Source organism: Hippoglossus stenolepis, chromosome 18, assembly GCF_022539355.2.
Source record: "Hippoglossus stenolepis isolate QCI-W04-F060 chromosome 18, HSTE1.2, whole genome shotgun sequence".
Classification (NCBI taxonomy): domain Eukaryota; kingdom Metazoa; phylum Chordata; class Actinopteri; order Pleuronectiformes; family Pleuronectidae; genus Hippoglossus; species Hippoglossus stenolepis.
Window position 1 is genome coordinate 19825073 of NC_061500.1, and position 22295 is coordinate 19847367.

At 41.0% G+C, this 22295-nt stretch overlaps 1 protein-coding gene across 1 annotated transcript in view; it reads left to right on the plus strand.

Moving 5' to 3' along the window:
- Positions 1-987: 987 nt before the first annotated feature.
- LOC118125901 (neuropeptide Y receptor type 1) overlaps positions 988-22295 on the plus strand; it is a 31347-nt gene continuing 10039 nt past the window's right edge. The window contains exon 1 of the mRNA XM_047344487.1: positions 988-1071. The gene's annotated coding sequence lies outside the window, so the exon portion shown is untranslated. The remainder of the gene's footprint in view (positions 1072-22295) is intronic.

Below are 22295 nucleotides of genomic sequence, written 5' to 3' on the forward strand. Positions count from 1 at the left end.
GGGCCTCCCACTTCTCTTTCTACTCTGGTTAGAGCCCGTTTGTGCTGTTCTCTGAAGGGAGTAGTACACACCGTTGTAGGAAATTTTCAGTTTCTTCGCAATTTCTCGCATTGGAATAGCCTTCATTTCTAAGAACAAGAATAGACTGGCGAGTTTCACATGAAAGTTCTCTTTTCTGGCCATTTTGGAGTATAATCGAACCCACAAATGTGATGCTCCAGATATTCAACTAGCTCAAAGGAATGCCAGTTTTATAGCTTCTCTCACCAGCAAAACAGTTTTCAGCTGTGCTAACATAATTGCACAAGGGTTTTCAAGGGTTTTCTAATCATCCATTAGTCTTCTAAGGCGATTAGCAAACACAATGTACCATTAGAACACTGGAGTGATAGTTGCTGGAAATGGGCCTCTATACACCTATGTAGATATTTCATTAAAAACCAGACGTTTCCACCTAGAATACTCATTTACCACATTAACAATGTATAGAGTGTATTTCTGATTAATTTAATGTTATCTTCATTGAAGAAAACAGTGCTTTTCTTTGAAAAATCAGGACATTTCTAAGTGACCCCAAACTTTTGAACGGTAGTGTATATGTATTGTATTCTGGGGGCTCCACACACTCCCCACACCCACCTCACCCCCCCCAGGGGCTGCTCAGGCTCATGAATTCAATATTTCTAAAATCCTGGTTCTGTTCCACGCAACTGGCTTCACTGAACGTGGAGCTTTGTGTAGTCTGCAGGGCCGATCCCACGGGAACAAGCCTCTTTGTGTAACACAGGCTGAACACAGCTCTGAAATAGAAGCTGCCTGCGTCCTCTGTCTCCGGAGCGGAGTTTACTGCGCAGCTGCTTCGCTTACACCTCCGGCGCTGCACCGTGGCACTGCTTTTTTGCTCGCAAAAACACGCGCGCGTGCACACACACACACACACACACACACACACACACACACACACACACACACACACACACACACACGCATCTATGTACAGAGCACTGAATACCATCAGCAGACTCAGCCAACGTCTGTGGGAGCAGACACAACACCGACAGCACCGGGCAGGTGAGTGAAGCTCTGTCTTATTCCGCTCTGTTTTCCAAAGCGAGTCGCAGTCAGCTGGTTTTACAGATGTTCCACAGGCGACAGGCGGCAGCTGTCACAGCAGCTCACTGGGGCTCCGACACGGGGAGGCAATGGCAGAGGCTGGGGAAGATACCCGGAGCGTGTTTGGATCACAGCAATTCAAACAGGAGAGAGAACTAATCAACGACCATTTCACCTGCGCCCCAAACATCTACTGTTGCGGAGTGCGGACGATTCATCTGGCTCTCAGATGTGTATCGGTCGGGTTGGGATTGATAGATTGAAAACCTAAAGAAGGCATGAGAACATGAGGTTCGCTCAATTAGTTGTTTACGCCACAGAATATTTTGTATTGGTGTTTCCTCTATGTTTAGGCTCACAAACAAAATCAGACATGTGGGAGAGAGATCCCTTGATTGGATAGAGACAGTAAAAGTATTTGCTTGTTGAATTGCAACGTGTTTTTTTACTTGATCTCAAATGTTGTGACAGTTAAGTGCTTAATGATCCAAATATAAAAAGCCTAAGAAGATAATTATAGGGCTGAAATAGAGTGATCAGATGATGACTCAATTTTTCATCAACAGAAAAAAACTGTTTCATTTTCCAAGCAAACATATTTTTTCTCTTAGTAAATGTGATCATTCGTTGCCTTCTCTTTTGCATATCACTGTTCACAGAATAGCTTTGAGTTTTAGAATATTGGATTGTCAAAACAAAATGTAGTTATTTCTTTCTGATTTTGTGTAATTCACATTTCTTATCTGCAGAAGTAGTTAATAGTCAAAACTAGCACCACCCTAATAACTGTCACTGTACTATACACTAATGTCCAGTGTTTAGTTAATCAGTTTGATGATATAAGAAACTTCATCTACCAATAAACAATTAGACATATATACATTGGAACCTTTATTCACAGACTTATACATCTTCATGTAGATTTCGTGTTTTCAAATGTGTTTTGGGTGATTGGATTTCACAAACAGACAGAGCCTGACGACAAGACGGTAAAGTGTAAATGCATCTGAGATACACTGGGGACAGATTTTGATCTGTTAAATCAAACCAATCCAAACGTCCTGAGGGACACATTGTGACCACACAAATGAGTAAATTCAAATTTGTTGTCAATCCACATTCAATAAGAACATGTGCAGCTGTTCCAAACCAGTGATGGACGGCAGCATCTAGCTGCCATTAGCCCAGTAAACACATGAAGCAGTCCTCTCCTCAGTCCTAATTTTATTCAAGACACCTGTGGATGGAGTGAATTGAGACCATACAAATTCTGATCATGGCCCACAGGTTAAAATCAGATTGGCATACAATCTGGATATGAAAGGCATTTTAATGCTAGGTGCAAATGGTGACAATTACATTTGCATTTAGGTGCTACTGAACTTTCAGCATATTCATGTGGAACATCCCTGTCGGAAAAAAACATCTTTCTCCTCAACACAGAAATGCTTATAAATGTGCTGAAATTTACAAGGATTATTGGTAGAAGATACCTGGTTACTACCACAGAAAAATCTTACATGTAGAGCTGAAACAGTTAATTAATTGTTTGTAGCAGATGGACGGAGACATAATCCCCAATTATTTTGATAATCAATTAATTGTTTAAGTTCAGATTTGTTTGCCGTTACAAGAAAATTACATTTCATTTAGCTGACGCTTATATCCAAAGCAACTTACAATAAAAAATCAGCTCCAGCTTCTCATTTGTGAGGATTTACTTTCCTCATCATCTCAAGAAAACTGCAGAACCTGAGGTGGTGGCTTGTTGATCAGGGGAAAGATGAGCTTCATGAAACTGTGATGGGCATTTGTTGTAAAGGAAGGGGATTGTCTTGGTCAGATGTGTTCACAACAGCAGGAACATGTCCAAAACATTCAGGTGAGGAGTGGTGGCATCTGAGTAGAGCATGTGGGGAATTCACAAGTTTTACAGCAGATTGACACCAGCGTGGGCCCTTATCACCAAAAGCTCTCGAATCTTGCCGGCCTTCTAAGTTGATCTCTTCGTCTGCTACATGTATGGCCCCTCTTTTTCATCCTGAGATATTTGTATTCCTTTTTGGGGGGTTTCAGTTTCATATACGTCTCATGTTAGAAACATCATCCAAGCACCAACTCACTTGTGGTGAGTACTCCGGCTCTATTCTCACATGGGCTTACTCAGACATTCTGTGGAGTTATTACGAAGGAGCTCGCAAACTACAATTGAAGTAACTGGGGACCACTTCTTCAAATGTAAAAAACTAAAGAAAAAACACATAAAATGTCTCCATACTGCTCCTGTGGTGTCATCCAAGTGTCTGGAAAGTTGGATGACACCACAGGAGCAGTATGGAGCCATTTCTTCTGTTATTTTTTTCTGTTTGAAGAATCGGTCCCCAGTTACTTCAATTTCTTGGATTTGGACCCCTGAAACTCCAAAAGTGTTTTGTGGACTCAAACACTTCACACACCCCTCCATCGGCATAGTGGTGTGTAGATAATGAGTACATTTAAATTTTTCGGTGAACTATCCCTTTAAGACTTCTGGTTTGTTAAGCCACAGACCATGGGAATATACACTGATAGGCTGTGTTTCAGTTCTATGACAAGTGTTGCAATCCAAATGTTTCTACATTAAAAGGTTATCAGCAAAATATTCATAAAACTCCTATAAAATGAAAAACAGATGTTTCCAGGTTAAATCCTCTGTCCTTGTGTTAACTGTTCATTTATCTCTCGTTAAAAAACTAGTATCATAGAATTTCTACATAATAATCTCTCTAGCTGTTTAATTATTCTGCACCCAATGATAATGCTTTCTGGAAATGTTAACTCCCTCTCCATAGTTAGACAGTTAGTGAGCGGTGTACAGGTGCCTACACTCTCCGATTCATCAGTTAAATACCCAGGTGTACACGCAGGTGGTGAAGAGAAATCTTCGACAGCAGAAAGCGGTCGTCATGACCTTCCATGTTGAGCTGCTAGTTACTGTCAACTTCATCAGGAGGGCGTAAAAGCACCTTCAGTGCTTTAGGCTTCTGTAAACGTCAATCAATATTCACAACAACTCCCTTCACGGCTTTGCATTTTTATTATGAGGAATTCAATAAGTCTGACGTGTATTTCATTGTCTTTAGAGTTTCCAAAGTAATCACAAAGCAAAATCCTGTCAGAGTGTACAAACACTCATAATTGCAATTTTTCAATAGCCAATTTGAACTGACTTACACATTAGTTGGTTGAAGAATAAATCAGAATGTTTAATAATAGATCAGTGCAGTTTTATAATAGTTTTTCCTACTCAGCGTTTTTTATTTGAAGTGAGAAATTTTGAACTACAAATTGTCAAATAAATGTAATCGCAATATTTCTCTCTGAACTGGCGTGGAGTGGAATGGAGAAGTTGCAGGGAAATAATTTACACAAACAGAGTAGTAGCTCAAATTTGCACAGTACAGCCTAAAATCTGGATTGTGCAAATGTTTTGATGTGTTTGTTTAGGGGCCAAATGTTTTTGTGAAAGGGCCAAATTTAGCGGGATTTGTCCAATGTTTGCCTACCACTGCTGTTGTGAGTTTAATGAGTTCTAATAATTAATGCCACGGTATATTTTCCTGGCAGGTCCTGTGAAAAGATCAATAGCTTTAACTTTAGGACCAGACTTGTGTGTGTGTGTGTGTGTGCGTGCGTGCGTGCGTGCGTGCGTGCGTGCGTGTGTGTGTGTGTGTGTGTGTGTGTATGTTGTCTATGTGTTACTCATATTGGGATCTGTATTTTTTTCACACAGTCACATTATGGGGACTTGTCGTCCTTGTCGGGACATTTTTAATGCACTTGGCATTTTCTTTTAGACTGGTGAAAAGACAATTATTAAAAACACATGTAGGTTTTTGCTTTATATCTTTTGTATCTTTTGTTTTGCCTTTTTTTTTAACGAAGGGATTTGGTCATATAACCTCTGAGCCTGATTTATAGAACATTTCATTCCTTAAATAAATTATTAAAAACGTGGGAAAAATACCTTGTTTAATGGCAGTTTACAGTATTTTCTGATATAAGGAGATGTCAAAAGTCCTCTTTATGAGCTTTATGCAAAATTGGCACAAATTTAAAGCTCTGGTTGGTAAATCTGGTAATGATAGCTAATCAGGCTGCACCCCTCCCATCAGAAGCCGACTTTTCTGTGAGTCGCTCGCTAACGTCTGGCTATCGTCTCTGCTTTAACAGTTTGAGAAGTAACCCTTTCTGGCTTGTGAAGACTCCGGTCATGTGCAGTGAAAGCATAGGGCCGGGGGCATGAAGGCGGGAAAGTTTGTCGGTGACAGACAGCTACGCCAGCAAATCATTCCGTCCGGTCATTTTTATTAAAGACCCTGTGAGGGCCACAGGCGAAGAGACACCAGCTTTTTTCAGATTACTTCATTCAGTGATAACTATCGGGACATAAAGAGAATTTCAGCAAATAAGATAAAAAAGTGTTTCAGAAACAAATTACCAACAATTTAATTACTTTATGTCTAATATTTGGTGCGATGGTAATAACCACTCTGTGAAACAAGATACACTAAACACACACATTACACTATTACGGTATTTCCATCTCTTGGAGTAAAATACTTATTTTCAGCCATTCATAGATCCATGCAGGCATTTGCAGATTTTGTCTGTACTTGTACAAATCTCAATACACTTGGAGATTTCATACACATTTACAAATTATTAGGCACAGATTATGAACCCACATTTGCAGATTCCTGTACGAATTCATTCATCATGGCAAGCATTTGCAGATTCTTTTACAAATCTGTGTACACACACATGGATTCAGATACAGTTACTCACACTCTCAAAAACTATTGCTACAAAATTGGTCGCATAAAATAGAGCAGGAGTCTAAATGGCACATGCATTTATCAGTTGATGCATGAGATAAACTGACCATGCTTTTGTTTAGGGCTGTTCACACATTGACAGCTCCTGGAATAAAAGCATACTTCCCTCTATTTGTTTTTCATGCAGCTTAAAGTCGTCACATAGGCTATCATGAGTGGTTGTTGTTAATCTGATTTGCCTTTTCGAAGCCTTGTTTAATATTAAGCTGTGTTAGTTCCTGTGTTGTGCCAATATGTTTTTGCATAGAACATAGTTCCCAAAGTCTTTATAAATCTGGACAAAATCCACACCTCTGCCATAAATGGCTGTTGGAGGACTGTGTGTTTTGCTGTGTTTATGGTCTCTTTAGTCCTTGATACATTTTAAAGTTAAAGATCTGTGGCACCAGTCTCCACATTTATGCATTATGGGCCTATGTCACTGATGTGAGATATGATAAAAAATGTTTAACCATTTATCTGAGTCAACAGATCAGAACAGCTGTTGTCTGATGTGAGTTAAACCTCCAATGGATCTCTCAGGTGTGACTAGTTACCACGTTTTCACATTTGTCCCACTTCATGGTTCACCAGTTTGAATTTCCCTCACTGGGCCACCAAACTGTCCCTCGAGATATATAATCATGTCATGCAAGGGATCCAGTGATTCTCGCCGAGGGAGCACTGAGGCCTGGCTCACTCCTCTAAGTTTGGATGTAATGACATGGTGGAGATCAATTGGAAGCACACACTTCCTCAGAGTCAAGTTTTCATTTTAGAAGAAGATATGTTGAGCTAGTCAGCAGTTACAGAGAAATATTATGACTCATCTGGTGTCGTGTTTGTGTCCATCTGAATCTAAGTCCTCTAATCTATTTCTTCTCGTTTATCTTCTTTTTGTTCTCCACCTCCTGGGGGAAATATCTGGCTGTTTCACCGCCAAATGCTACGTTGTATATCATTATGTCCACTAGCTGCTCTCTGACTGTGTCCGCCTGATGTGTCCTGCTGTAAAGGTAGTGGACAGTGACTTTATCAGAGTTTGTTTGAGGAAAACATGGTTTGACTGTACCAGAGTATGTCTGTGGAGATTGTCAGTCATCCAGGTCATGGTATATCCAAGAGTTAAAAACAGGTCAACTGGACTTGGTTGAGATTCTTGGAGACGTTTCATCTCTCATCCAAGAGAGAAGAAATTAGCGCATTAGCACTTGGATACTGAAACAGAAATGACATTTGTTGTGTGTAGGAAAATCAATCAGTGACCAGAAAGACACTAGAAGGCTTCAGAGTTGGTGATAACTCTTTACAAAAAACACATTTCACATTAAACATCGTCATTTGATCTATGTTAATATAAAAGTATTGGTTTGTACGGCTTAAAACTTGTGAAAGTTGTGATTCGCTGAATTTTAATATGTAATGTTATTGAACACGATGTCTGTCTTATGGCAGTCACAGAATATGAGATTATGTATGTGGCGTTAAGATGAACTTGCACTTGTTGTAAAAAGGGGGCAGCAGCTCCTATTTGTGAACGGGTGAACTTAATGTTTTTATCCACTGCATTGATTTGTTCTGAGAAGGCTTGAACTTCCTGTGTTTTGATTTTGACCCAGGTGTCATCAACATATCTGTACCAATGGCTGGGAGCAGTTCCCGAGTAGGAGGTCAGGGGTCTTCTTTCCACTTCTTCCATGTAGAGGTTAGCCACAATGGGAGACACTGGGGAGCCCATGGCACATCCGTGTTTTTGCCTGTAGAACTATGTTGTACTGAAAGTAGGTGGTTGTCAGACGGAGTTCAAGCAGAGACCATATGTGGTCTGGAGTGAGGTTGGTCCTGTCATTAAGGGTACTGTCTTGCAGGAGACATTTCTTTGCCACCTTGATTTGCTTCTGTTTTGGGGATGCGTGTAACAAGCAAACTGACATCTTGGTTTCATCTTCATCCATTATAATTCCTCTGGTCTTGTTGGCAAAATCCTGAGAGTTTTTGATATGGTTTGGGTGTTTCCAACCAGGGGGGCTGAGATGGTGGCCAGGTGTTTCACAATGTTTTAAGTTACAGCAGTAAAGCTTCTGGTCATGGGTCTGAGTGGGGCTCCTTCTTTGTGTATCTTGGGAAGTCCATAGATGCAGGGAATGGCTTCTCCAACGCAAAGGTGGTAGTAAAGCTGCCTTTACCCTGCCTTTGTGTTGTATCCAAACTGAAACTGTAAGCAGACATCAATTTTAGAGCTAAGGAGGAATAACATATTTTACCCACATGTACAGTGTTAGGAAAGGAAGCTTGAGTTTAAATAACATTGTTAGTGTGTGACCAAAGAGTTATTAAAGCATAGGAGAACAGCCATGCATTACATTAAAGACAAGATAACTTCTTCGTACTGTGTAATAAAATGACAGAGTAATAAATAACTTGATTCAAACAAAGATTTGTAATGTTTGATCAACCTACATGGATGTGTTTTTTTATTGCATTAGTTATTTTTGTTCTTCCTCAGATGAAAATAGAAACCTTTCATGGTTGTGTATTTTACAGAGTTATGTTTGTTTTCTACTCTAGTTTTTGAAGTGTCATGGAGGTCCATGGCTGATTTTTAAATCTAATTTAGAGAATTATATGCAGATACGCCCTCAGATTTTTTTTTATGCCTGAGTAGAATTGTTTTTTTCAGGCACAACAAATTTCACCGATACGGAAACTGTTTGTAGCATTTGCTTTTACTCTGCTGATTAAGCTGATGCTTTGAGCGCATGGTGATATTTAGTGTCCAACATGTTTTTTTGTCAACTCCTCTCATTTACATTATATTGTCTCGACAGTAAGAGGACATGATTTCAGATTATCTTTTCAGAGATAATGAGTCATCAATTAAAAAAACTATAAAAGTGAGGGGCACATGTTTCCTATCAGGACAAACTGCTCATTCTGTGAGCCCAGTTCCTCATTATTTTCAAAAATATTTCAAGATAACAAGATAATTACATTCATCTAGGAAATGATCTGTGGATCTATTCGTAACAAAACCACCATGAAACACATGTATGTAAAGTGCTTGTTTTTGCATAACTGATTTATTGGTCCATTAGTGATGGTCAACAACCAAAATAGCCTTACACTGGGTTTGTGTCAAGGATTTGCCAATTTTATGCAGGCTGACAAGTGAGAGGTTATACATTTAATTAGGCCTAAAGGGAAAGACATGAAGAATAGTATTTTGCTCACCGTGTCATTGGCAGAGCAAATCCAAGGAAAGCAGCAGGCCTAGACAACATCCTGGGGCACACACTCAGGGTTTGCTCATCAGAGCTTGCTGATGTATTTGTGGACAAAACAATATGCCGATAAAGTGTTGCGGTGTTGCCGCAGTTTGCGTATCGTCACCGATCTTCTGATGATGTTGTCATTACAGCCATCCACACAACTCTCAAACACCTAGAGGGAAACACCTATGTCAGAATGCTGTTTATTGACTACAGGTCAGCATTCAACAATGTCATTCTGCACTAACTCTCTACAAAGCTTCTCAGCCCCACTCTGTAACTGGGTGCTGAATTTCCTATCAGACAGAACCTCGTCAGTCAGAGTCAGAGACCGCAAATCCAGCACAAGAATTGTGTGCTCAGGGACCCCACAAGGCTGTTTGCTGACCCCCCTACTCTTTACTTATGACTATATGGTCTCCAGGAACAACAGCAGCAGCATCAAATTTGCGGATACTATAGTGATCGGGCTGATCACTGGTGGGAGTGAGTAAACATACAGGAGAGAGGTGGCAGACCTGGGGGAAGGGGAGAGCTTCAAACACAACTTCACATTGGAGAGTTAAGCTGCTTTCAGACATGCACTCGACTCCACAGATCCCCCGTATTCTCTTCAGAGGAGGTGCATGTGTGAACACAAATGTCCGAGTGAGACGCTCCGCAGTTTATTTGCCTGACCTCCTAGTATAAAGTCCGTAGAAATCTAGGAGTCAATGTGTGAACACAGCATGGGATCCCCCGCTGGATTCACCGTGAGCAAGTGGGCGGGTTGATGACGCTTCTAACACACAACAGATGCAAAAAAAAGCAAAAAGAAAGAAAAGAAAAACAAAAATGTCCCTGTGAAAAAGCGATGACACACACATAGAAGACACCAACGAAGATGTCAAGAAAGTTTATGGTGATAAGAGCCGACGACGGTGTTGGGGTGCTGTAAAAAAAATCCTGTGATCTATGCAGGCAGAGTTAAAAAGTCCCTTCCTGCCTCTGCCTGCTGCACCAGGTTGCTCCACCTCTCGACTGATTAATGCAGAGGATTTGTTGCTGTTGTGAACTCATCTATGCAGAGAACTTCCCGTGAGTGCCAGTGTAGCCTAGTGGGGATCAGTGAGGAGGAGGTCGTATTTAAAGGGGCCGCGTTGTTGAGAGAATGCGCTGTGATTGGTTAGTGACTGACGAGCACCCATAAACCAGATCAGTACCTGACAGCTTATGACAGCTGAGCACACGACTCCGTGTCCTGCATGAACTAACGCGATGCTTCATTTCTCAGCAACTCCTATAGGTGCACACTCAAGACTGTCCTTACCAGCTCCATCATAGTGTGGTATGGAAACAGCACTGCCCATGACAGGAAGGCCCTCCAGCGTGTAAACAGAATTACACAGCTCATCTCAGGAGTCACCTTCCCCTCACTCCAGGACATTTTTTCACACCAGGGTCATAAGAAGGGCACAGAACATCGTCAGGGACAGCACACATCCCCAACACAGCCTCTTCCCACTCCTGCCATCAGGCTCGTGAATACACACTGCTCCTAACCACCAGTGTGACAATAGAACTTCAGAAAACACACACAATAATGCACAATGCACTTTGTGATCTGTTGCAATAATGTTCGCTGCTGAAGCTGCTCATTGCACAAAATACATCTATATCCACATAAGTATGTATGTATATATGTTTGTACACATGTACATATACAGCTTTGTATAGCAAAATAAGTTTCATTGTATGGTTCAATCCCTGTTTTCTGGTGCATATGACAATAAAGAATCTTGAATCTTGAAACTCGATCTTGTGTTTGTTGGAGTACGTCAGTATTTTTTCATCAGAGTTATAAATTCTCCACACACAGAGAGAAATTCTTGAGAAAATCGTGCAAGAATGAAATGTAAACTGGTTAGAACTGTATCAGCAAAGTAATCTGCAGTCAGTAACATAAATGAATACACAGTCACTGAGGCATAGTGTTTCTTAGAGAGATTTTTGCCCGTGTCTGCCTGTCAGCTAACAACAAGTTCTGCTCAGTCTTACTCTCGCTTGTCTCTATTAGATTCTAATGATGTGTTAGAATGGCTGGTCTATCAGTGGCACAAAAGAAATCAAGCATGTAATTTGTTATGAACTATGATATGCTTGGTCCGAAACTAACTCACTCCTGCTCAGCATCTGATTCCAGGTGTGGTCCTGCCTCGGGTTTAGATGGTTTCCTCCCACACTTTCACACACTCCAGCTGAACTTGAAAGGTTTAAGGTTAATGCCTTTGGGCATAAATTTGGTTATCAGAATTTTTTTTTGAATATTAATATTTAAAATATTAATATTAAATAATAACTTTAATTGATTAAAGTTACCTCAGGGCAAAACCCTTCAAAGGAATGGAAAAGATAGCCAATTTATCATTTAAGTCGCATGAAAGTACTAACTACAAATTTGGAACTCTGATTAATAATTAAATGAATAACTATAACCAAAATTACCATATAGGTAGTTAGCAAAGTTGAAGTTTATGGAGTTCTTGACAGTATAGAGGTTGGCAAAATTCACACTTATGCAACATTAATGAAGACAACATTTGTTAAAGAAAAACATTTATTATGAAGATAATAAAAGTATAAAAACACAAACTACTAAAGGTGTACTTACTATATAAAGATGTGTATGTGAGTACGCATGTGTGTGTGTGTGTGTATATGTGTGAGTGAGTGTCAAAATGGCAGCTGGCCAATATGAAGACAAAAGACCCCCTGGAGTGTTTACACCATGTAGCTGAGATCACATGTATGTGTTAAGTTTGGGAAGAACTTGTGTGTGTGTGTGTGTGTGTGTGTGTGTGTGTGTGTGTGTGTGTGTGTGTGTGTGTGTGTGTGTGTGTGTGTGTGTGTGTGTGTGTGTGTGTGTGTGTGTGTGTGTGTGTGTGTTGGTGCCAGGTTAGAGAAAGTAGTTAGTTGCATGCAAAGAAAGACTGTGAAGAGCATAACATAACTAACATTGTTTGTTGCTCCCTCACTGCGAGCTAAACACTCAACAAAATCACGACTGTTTACTGTCCTGGCTCCTAAATGGTGGAACGAGCTCCCCATTGACATCAGGACGGCAGAAAGTCTATACATCTTCCGCCGCAAACTAAAAACACCCCTCTTCCGACTATACCTTGAATAAAAGTTTAAACAAAAAAATGTTGTGGCACTTACTTATAGCACTTTGTAGTTTGGCTTTCTTGAAGAAGTTGTAGTTTCTTGATTCTTGTTGTTCTGGGTTTGTACCCTCATGGTTGAATGCACTTATTGTAAGTCGCTTTGGATAAAAGCGTCAGCTAAATGAAATATAATGTAATGTAATGTAACATTAACTTTCAAATAACTTATAACAAAAATATCACAGCAACACAATTCAAACTTATAAACATCACACAGAATAGAATAAACAGTCTTTGCTTAGCCTAGTATAATTATTAAACCCAGTTTTGTTACCCGTCCATGAAAAGGGGAAAAATGTTGATGTGCTGTTTGAAGTCCAGTGAAGTGGTCTTGCTGGCTTGTGGCTCCTGTTGCTGTGGTTCTGCTGTGGGATGCAGCTCTTGTGCTGAAGTTCTTAGGCAGGCTCTCGCGTCGCTGCCTTTTGGAAGGTTTCAGCAGTCTGCTCCAGGCAGGCCTGCTTGAAGGTTGGTAGAGCTTGGATAGGGAGGAAGTTTCCCTGGCTGGGTGAGCTGGAGAGCTACACCTCTCCTCCAGGAGGGTTGAGTGGAAAGAGCAGGAAGAGAGAGGGAACTGGGCTTATATTGGCCTGGTGGCCTCGTGGGTCATGGGGCCCAGAGTGACCAATAGTGGTTGAAAGTTGTGTCCAGGGGCAGTTTTAACACCTAAGTATGAAGTTGAAGCACCCTGGGAGACTGAGTGCCACCGGGGAGTCGCGGAGCGAAGGTGTGATCTAATTAGTATATGAATACGCCGCAAAATCGCTTGTGAGAACTTATCTCACTTCACCATTGGATGAAACATCACAGCGCATCTCTTCTTTAATCTTACCCTTGCTCCGGTTCATGGGGCCAGCCATTTGCCTCAGAGGTGTGAAGACGACAGACAGTTTCCTATAAAATACAACAGGACAAAAAGTCGCGTTTATGAAAAAACTTAACGAGAACAAACTCTTAAATTTAAGCAGTTCGTACATATTTAAACGTACACTAGTTCTGCTCAAGCACTCGATGCTCTCTTCTTCTTTTTGCAACTTTCTCGCTAATCCCACAGTTGTTAACACGCTATTCAGATCTAAGAGTTACTTAGGTAGCTTAGCAGTTAGCAATGGCTTCTCTCTATAGCTTAGCTCTTACCGTAATTTTGTGTGTGCGCCTGTCTTTTTCCGCTTCGACTCCTCCACACTGGGTCCGCGGCTTTGCTTTCCAACACAGTCATCCTCTCCTCCAGGGAAACAGTGTTGTGTCAACTTCAGCAAGTTTTTTACACCAAAAACAATTCAATGAATCGAACCACGCAAAACTCGAGCCGGTAGTTTCTTGTCTGCGGGAGACAGACGCTTCATTCACGAGGCTGTGATTGGACGAGCCCTCTAACGTGATGACGTTAACGACTGACGTGGCATCTTCAGGAAGGGACGTATTCACGATCTGAGTGTGACGTTTTCAGAGTAAAACTTCACAAATGACCTTTTCACTTTTGAAGCAGCGGTTATAACAGTTTTTAAATTGTACTTTACATTTATATAGGATGAGTATGTGACTGAGGACCAGTTTATTCTTTCTAGTGTTAAGTTAATGTACTTACATGATTCTTGCTGTTCTGTGTCTGTACCCTCATAGTTGAATGCACTTATTGTAAGTCACTTTGGATAAGAGTGTTTTAATGGAATACTGGGAAAGTTTAATAACAACAATAGGACAGTTGAAGTCCAAATTATGAGGCAATTTCAGCAGAGTCAACAGCTTAGTATGCCATGGACATGTGAATATGGTGCTGAGTCTTTCCCAGTAGTTTGGGAGGACAAATGTTTGGGACTTTGTCACGCGATGACACAGCTGATATGCTTTATGTGAAGCACAGTGTTTTGGTGTCAGCAGAAAGACTTCTCTTAGATGTATCATCAGATGTACCCTGAAAATTGTATCACTGATTACACTCATTATAGCATACTTACTTATATAAGGCAAATCTATTCAAGCTACAATTTATGATTCTATAATTATACTAAGCCTGATGTATTTATAGGAGCGATTTTCTTAAAAGGGAGTTAGTACCTTTTAGAAAAAGGTGTAACCGCTGTACCACTGAGTGAAACTATCCTGATTTGCATTTGTTAAGATCACAGTTTTCCCATTTACATGTGAAAGCCCCCCCATAGACCTAGGAGCAGGGGGGTCAACTGCCAAGCTTCTCGGGCTTGTAAAACTGCCCGAAACTGGAACCCCTTGTCAATTCCCGGCAGTTCCTGGCAGTTTTCTGTGCTGCCTGTAGATTCCTGTGAACAGTCGTTAACCTGAACTTCCATAGAAATTTACAGGGGCACTCACTGACACAAATTCTTCTTTTCATGCAGTGTATAGTTCACAAATACTAGGTCCCAACAAAATTTTTAAAGGTTATAAATGTAGTTGTCATAACATTTATTTCAGTGTACATACCATAGACTGTAAATAATGATGGGTGACACTTCTCCACTTCCTCCCACTATCCAGAAATGAAGCCAAAACCACCTAAAATGAAAGAAACCATCTTGGTCCGTGTCCCTTCCTTTAACATGGCATGGTTTATTGGCTATACTCCAGCCAGCAAGTAGACTCCACAGAACCATGAAGCTGCACCATTCTCCTCCTCAAACCGTTATTCAATATACTGTCACTGTTTATTTGTTGTGTGCTGGGCGTTGTGTGCAGAGCTTTTTGTAAACAGTCCATGGTGCAGAGTGAAGTTAGGAATCATTGTGTTCTTCCTCTCTAGTTTATCAGCAGTGAATATTTTATATTCAATGTTTTTCATAAAGTGAAACTGAATTTTCATTATTATGTGGCTTATACAAGTTTGAATACTTCACTGAACTGTTATTTTTTCCAACATTGCATCTGCTATTTCAGAGGTCTGTTAAACGACAGACACAATCTTCAGACTCCAGTTCACAACTTTTCAAAATAAAAGCTCTGTAATCCATTTAATATAACGAATCAACAAAATGAATCCGTCAATGTCTGTCTCAGTCCGATATGTAAAATTTTGACCAGCGGTTTGAACCAGTCACTGACCATTGCTGTAGTTTATCTGAGGACGTAAAAGAAACGTGTTCAGTTCAGTCTGCAGACTAAAGGCACAGCCCCGTCCCCACTGACTGCTACAGAGCACTGGTTGCCTGTTTATTCAATTGTTATTATTGAATGTATTGTATTTCTAAATCACAAAACTTGGCACAGCACTTTTTCAGGCAATTTACAATAGACATACTAAGTGTAAAGTCAATAAGATCAAGATTCGCAAGATATGTGTTCCACATACAGACAGAGGGACCGACATACAAACAGATAGACAGACAGAAAGAAAGACATTTGTGGATTTAGTAGGTAGATTATTATCATTATTATTATTATTCTTGTTATTATAAGAATAATAAAATCGCGAATGTTAATTTCAGGCCTATGATGGGAAAATCAAACATGACACTTCTTTCAACCTTTCCATATAAAAGACACAGTTTCCTGCACTGATTATGAACATTGGCATGTGGGGTCAATATAGAAGTGCACAGTAGTCCAGTGCATGTAAATCCGGGGGATAGTGGGGTGAGATAATAGAAGGGTAAATCTTAACTCAAAATGTCAGAGTACCTTGATGCAACCTGCGATCACACATGAAAGATGACTTCATTCTTCACGTTCATGAAAGGCTTTTTTTTTATATCTGGCAGCGTGTGGGAGGATCTATCTACTTATTAATCTACTTGTTTCCACTCTATTTATAAGGAAGGGAAAGACTCATGCAAGAGTAAATGACAGAGGCAAAAGTGCCGAGGCCAAGCATGAGCATGAGTAACACACTGCTCTGCTCTATGCAACAGCAGAGTAAATGAATGGAGCCTCACATCCTCTCTCATGCAGTCTCACCCCGGTCTTTGGGGCCAATTAGGAACATCGCTCATAAATAAACATTTGTGTTATGAATATGAAACGACTAAAGTTACATCAGATCTGTGTGTTTATAACTCTCTCTTTCACATGTATTCAGATACTTTAATTGACAATTTACCTAAGGCTATGACTTAATGCTCTGTAAATTAACCGCAGAGACGAGGACCATAGACAATATCAAAGTATTAAATGGGATTACTTTATACTCCTCCTCTATCCCTTCTCTCTTTCTAACACCCTACATCTGTCGTCCTTTATATATTTTAATATAGTTATTGTTTGAATAGGATTTTAACAGGGACCAGAGGGCACATAAGGGACTGTTAGCCCCCTGGCTGGACTGATCAAAGGTTACCTGGCTTTAGTCCGTGATGGATCTGACATCTGCTGGATTAACGGCTGAGCAGATCCCCCTACATCAGCACTGGTGGCATTAACACACTGCCCTTGTTGGGTTCTGGAAAATGTATTGAAGGTTCCGAAGGGCTTATGCCTCAAGGATGAATCCTGATGTTGGGATCAATCTATTACCTCACTGTGAAGTCTCTGTGTGTGAGATATGATAACATGAAACAAGTTGGTGGCACATGAGGCAGCATTAGAGGGATCCATCATTAATCATCACGCCCTCCTCCCTGCATAACCGGAGGGACAGTGGTCTTCGTTTATCACAGTGTCATGGCAACTAACTCGAAGCGAGGCACTGAGATGATGATGATTAGAAACTGATCTGATTCATGAGACTGTACCGAGATGAACACAGGGTCATTTGCATAATGTTATGGATGTTTTCTGGAAGCTGGTGAAAGGAGAACTCAGGCAGCAGCTGATGTCTTATGCAGAATGATGTCTTAATGTAGACTTGATGCATCAAGGAGACCAGAAGGTGGAACAATATACAAACGCTAACAGAGTAACATGAGCAATTGTCACCCCCAAGTCTGAAGATGTCTCCCACAGCATCCCCATATATCTCTCTCTACTTGCGTCACCCATTCTAACAGCACATCCATGAATGGCTAGAACTGCTGTCACTCTCTATGTTACATGTAGGTGTTCGCATCCTATTGGATAGTTAAGCCTATAGTATGCATTCCTAAATCACATTGTGTCCCTAGTCTCAAAGCAGTATTATTTTTCTTTTGATAAATTCCAGACTTGTCAGAGAGCAACAGATTGGAGTGAGAGGCTTTGGCATTTGTAATTATACCAGAGTATAAATCTTGCAGCTGCATATGAAATGTATCTGTGAGATCGAGATACAAATGCTTCTTTTTGTGGGATTATCATTACAGATTCATTTTAAACGCCAGATCAGGCTGCCAGCAGACCATATTTAGATAAGACTGTGACTGGGGAAACTTTGAAGTAGCATCAGAGGAGGTGGGGATTGTTGTAAGTAGAGTGGGTGAGGCTTTGACGAGTATCTTGTTTGATCTCCAGCAGCCTGTCTTCTGCTGTGTGGGATTGCATAAGACAGAAAAAAAAGAGATGTGAGTGTGTGTGTGTGTGTGTATGTGTGTGTGTGTGTGCAAGCAGTATCGCTGCTGTTCTGTTTGTTGAAGAAATTAGGTTGTGTATACTCCCACGGTTTTTGCATGGTATCCACACTGCTGTCACCAGTGATTGATGCAGATGTAAAAGGACTATGAAATTAGTATGATACACCTGTTCCAATTGAAAACCATATTTGAAAATAAGTTCTTCCATCTTGCCCTCAGGACTAAATCTTCCAACAGTTTTTAGCAAATCTCGACACAGTACTTGTCAAAATGTGGTTCAATAATTCATGAAAAGGTGCAGCTCTGTTCTCATTCTGAGTTTCAGGCAAATAACTGTCTGTCTAGTGTGTCGGTATTTGACAGTCAAATTCAATCAGGGAAAGAAGTGTGAATGTGCCATCTGCATCAATGTGACAAGCACATAAGCAGAGATTTTCCTGCTCTTTGTGCCATGTCGTCCTTGACTTTGCCCTCTCCTTTTATTTTTTGCCAGAGTTGCTGTCTCACCCCTTCAGGCTCTATATTCATTGTGTGAAAGTATTCTCCTGAGAGCCGCTAAGACACTTTAAATCCTAACCGACATGAAACCTCAAGGATAATTTCACCCATTCTGACCGACTGGTCATTTCAGCAGTCCCTCTCTGCTATGCTGTACTTCTTGGGTCCACGGCAATATTGTCTACAATCAGTATTAAGACTACAGAATCAATTGGAGCCTCCTGATAATAGAAATCATTGGGCATGTGCCAAAGCTTCATTACAGCATTAAAATGTAGCTTCAGGGATGCCTCTGTGACTGGGCACATACTCTATTTTTCAAAATAAAGTAAACCATTATGAAGTTTAATCCAACACGGATTAAATAGCAATACTATCTGGCTGCCCCAGCTCCACATTCAGAAAACACTGAAGTTATTTATATCTCTGCAGCCAGAACACTCACATTCACCAGAAAACGTTTTTTGAAGCCCCCATCATCTTACTCTCTTCACTGCTTAAATGTAGAAGACATTTGACAACATTACATTACATTCACAACATATTATCACACAAATCATTATGACACACATGCCTAAAGACAAAGCCTGCAATATCTTCAAATCTCACACAGATTCCATATGAACGAGGCGATTGTCAGCATTTGTATTTCCCCACCTGTTCGAGCTGTTCTCCTAGTGATACATGGAGGGTGGTCTGCGGTTAGTCTTTTCAAATACAAAGCAGAACAAGTGTTAATAATTGTATTTTTCTGCCCTAATGTTAGTTTAAAATGTTAGTGTGCTCAGAGACCCACCAACTTATTACAGTATAATACTAATGTGAATTTAAAGTTGGGAGGAATGAGTGTGGTTACAGGTGGCATTAGATATAGCCATGGAACACCCGCTGTTCTGCAAGATTTAATATAAAATAAGCTGCTCTATCAGGGTTTTGTGCTAACATTAGCAGGTTACTCTTACTCAGTCTTTTATTTTTTATTTGGTTTAAGGATGTTCACACAACTGCATCTCCCACCAAACTATTTTACTCTTGGGCCCAATCCCATTTTCTTCTCCCTACCTCTACCCCTTGTTTTAGAGGGTTATCTTGCCCCTTGAAACGGAGTCACAAGGGGTAGTGGTTAAAAACTTCTACTACGAAATTGGGTCAGCCCTTCAAGAAGCTGTTACATCATCAGTAGTCATCGCGGGAACACGACACGTCATCAGTAGTCGATGATGTTACCAGACCAATGCTATTGCTTGCAGTTACATGACAAGCCTATACTATCCTAATGACATCCATGCTAATGCAGGTGAATCAATGACATTTGCTTCATCCAATGGAAACTGAAAAGCTTGGATGCTATGCATTATTTCATGTATAAATCAAAAGCTCATTGCTTCAGGCTACTAGCAGTGGTTTGTATGCAACACTGCCAGGACACTTTTGTTATTGGAGGAGCAGTTAAGTTCAGTAACCTGTCAAAATACAGGATTATCATGCAATAACCATGTAACTTTAGCATGCTAGCGTTGGCATGCAAGTGTTAGCATGCTATAAAAATAACCATAATACATGCAAAACAATATTAAACTAAGTTATTACAACCATTACTGACCATTCTGTGAAGAAGGATGAGATTGTTCTATATTTTAACACAGACACTTTATTCTCACTTTACAGCAGGAGCAACAACACTCGCATCACACACTCTGCAGTCATCAGCGTCACACGTTTTGCACACTTTCCCACAACACCTATGTGTACTATGTCACACACTGGCTTTTGTCCCACCTCCTCTCCTTTTGTTTACTCTCCTACTGCAATCTCTACAGCGACTTATCCTACATCAAATTCAAAACAATAGAACAGTATTCAGATTACTCATTACCAACAAGTAATTTACTAAAAATAGGCCCATAATTTTTTTTTATAAAACATCAAGAGGCAACTTTCACAGAACGTTTTGGTTACAACATGGAATGTTACAATTCAGGATTCCTTTTTTTGCGATCCGCCTACACCCTGACTCAGGTTAAAGCTTTTGCACAGTTCAGTGACTGACCCAGTCACCAAACCTGTCCGGTGCTCTTTTGGGCGGGGGCCTCATACAGCACAGTGTACTGAAGTAATTGGCGGTGGAAAGAGTGTCCAGAGTATCCTGGATATGTGGCAGGGGATAAGCATCCTTAATAGTCCTTTCATTTAGGGGTCTATAATCCACACATAGTCGTGGGCTTTGGTCCTTTATCTTCACCATTACAATTGGTGCAGCCCAGCTGCTGTTGCTGGGTCATGCTACTCTGGTCTCTAGGCTCTGTTGCACTTATTGATCTGCTGCAATCTGTTTGTCTCTGGCCATCCTGCATGGTGGCTGTTTCACAGGTGGCCCTGAGGTGGTCAGGATATCATGCTGCACTAGGCTAGTGCGGCCAAGGTCTGTGGGTCCAGTAGAGAAGACATCGCCATAAGATTGTAACACGCTGGCTAGCCTGACTCGGTCCTCCTCAGACAGGCAAGCACAGCTCTAAGCATACAGGTCCTGTAGGTGACTGGGTACAGAAGTAGATGGGGGGTCATTGGGCTCAGGTGCCGCTTGGGCCTAACCCAGCTCCCCAAACACCTACAGACCGAGACCTCCTCATGCCAGGCTGGCTATATTCACACCGGTCAAACTCCACGCTCCGTCGCGGTGCTGCTCCACAGTTTGCGGCTGAGCTGGGTTGAGCTTGTAATCCTGGGGCGGCTGTGGATGAGGGGTAGAGCGGTCGTCCTCCAACCTGAAGGTCGGCAGTTCGATCCCCAGTCTTCCCCATCTGCATGCCGAAGTGTCCTTGGGCAAGATGCTGAACCCCGAATTGCCCCTCATAGAACAAAAAAGTGCTGCTAATAGATGCACTGTATGAATGTGTGTGTGAATGGGTGAATGTAAAACTCATATAAATACAATACCATTTACCATAATACTGTTTTTCATGTTGAGATATTCATGGGGTGAAAGGTGACACGATGCATAGGCTGAATCAGTCGGGTTTGCTGACAAAGAGTGACTATAGTCCATTGAAATGAAAGGGTTAGCTGGACGAATCGGGTTATAATCTGCCCCATTATGCACAGCTTCTACTGGGGTGGATGCCATGTTCCTTAAACAGTCACAATTGCGCTGAAAAACGCTCATAAACTCACTGTCTGTGGGCACTCGCTGATTTGTCGGCGTGATGAAAGGGTTCGAGGGCGCCAATGATGGCATGCGGCCGGCGTGGTCTGCTGCTCCAGGTGCAGCTAACATTAGCTCCATGCTATTCATGAAGCGGTTAGTTCTGTAGCCACGTCTGGCGTACCCCAAACTTTTCTTTTTCCGTACTTCTTCTTGAAAAGGATCCCGGACGAGCCCCCAGTGTTACCTTTCTAAGGCCAGTATCTCGGCTCCGAACCGTAGTTGGAAGCTCACAGTTTGTTTGGCTCGCTGTCTGGCCGGTAACCAGCCGTTCATTCCATGAAGAAGGATGAGATCTTCTATATTTTAACACAGCCACTTTATTCTCGCTGTACAGCAGGAGCAACAACACTCGCATCACACTCTCGGCGGTCATCAGCATCACACCCATGTGCCGCACGTTTTCCCAAAACACCTAGGTGTACTACTTCACACACTGGCTTCTGTCTTTAAAGGGGCAGGCCAAACTTGTAACAACAGTATACATATGCATTATAGGTGTGTGTGTGTGTGTGAATCATGTAATTATATCTAATCTTTTAAATAAGTCTCAGCTGGAAAAAAGTAAAAAGAGATTAGTTATTAGTTGATAATATTAGAGCTAAATAAATCTGTTACAGTTTTCATTCCACCAAAAGATTAGAATTTTGTCTATATCCATTGTTAAATTTCTCACTGTCACTTACATTGATCGAGAGAATTGAAAGCTTGAGCTAGTGAGA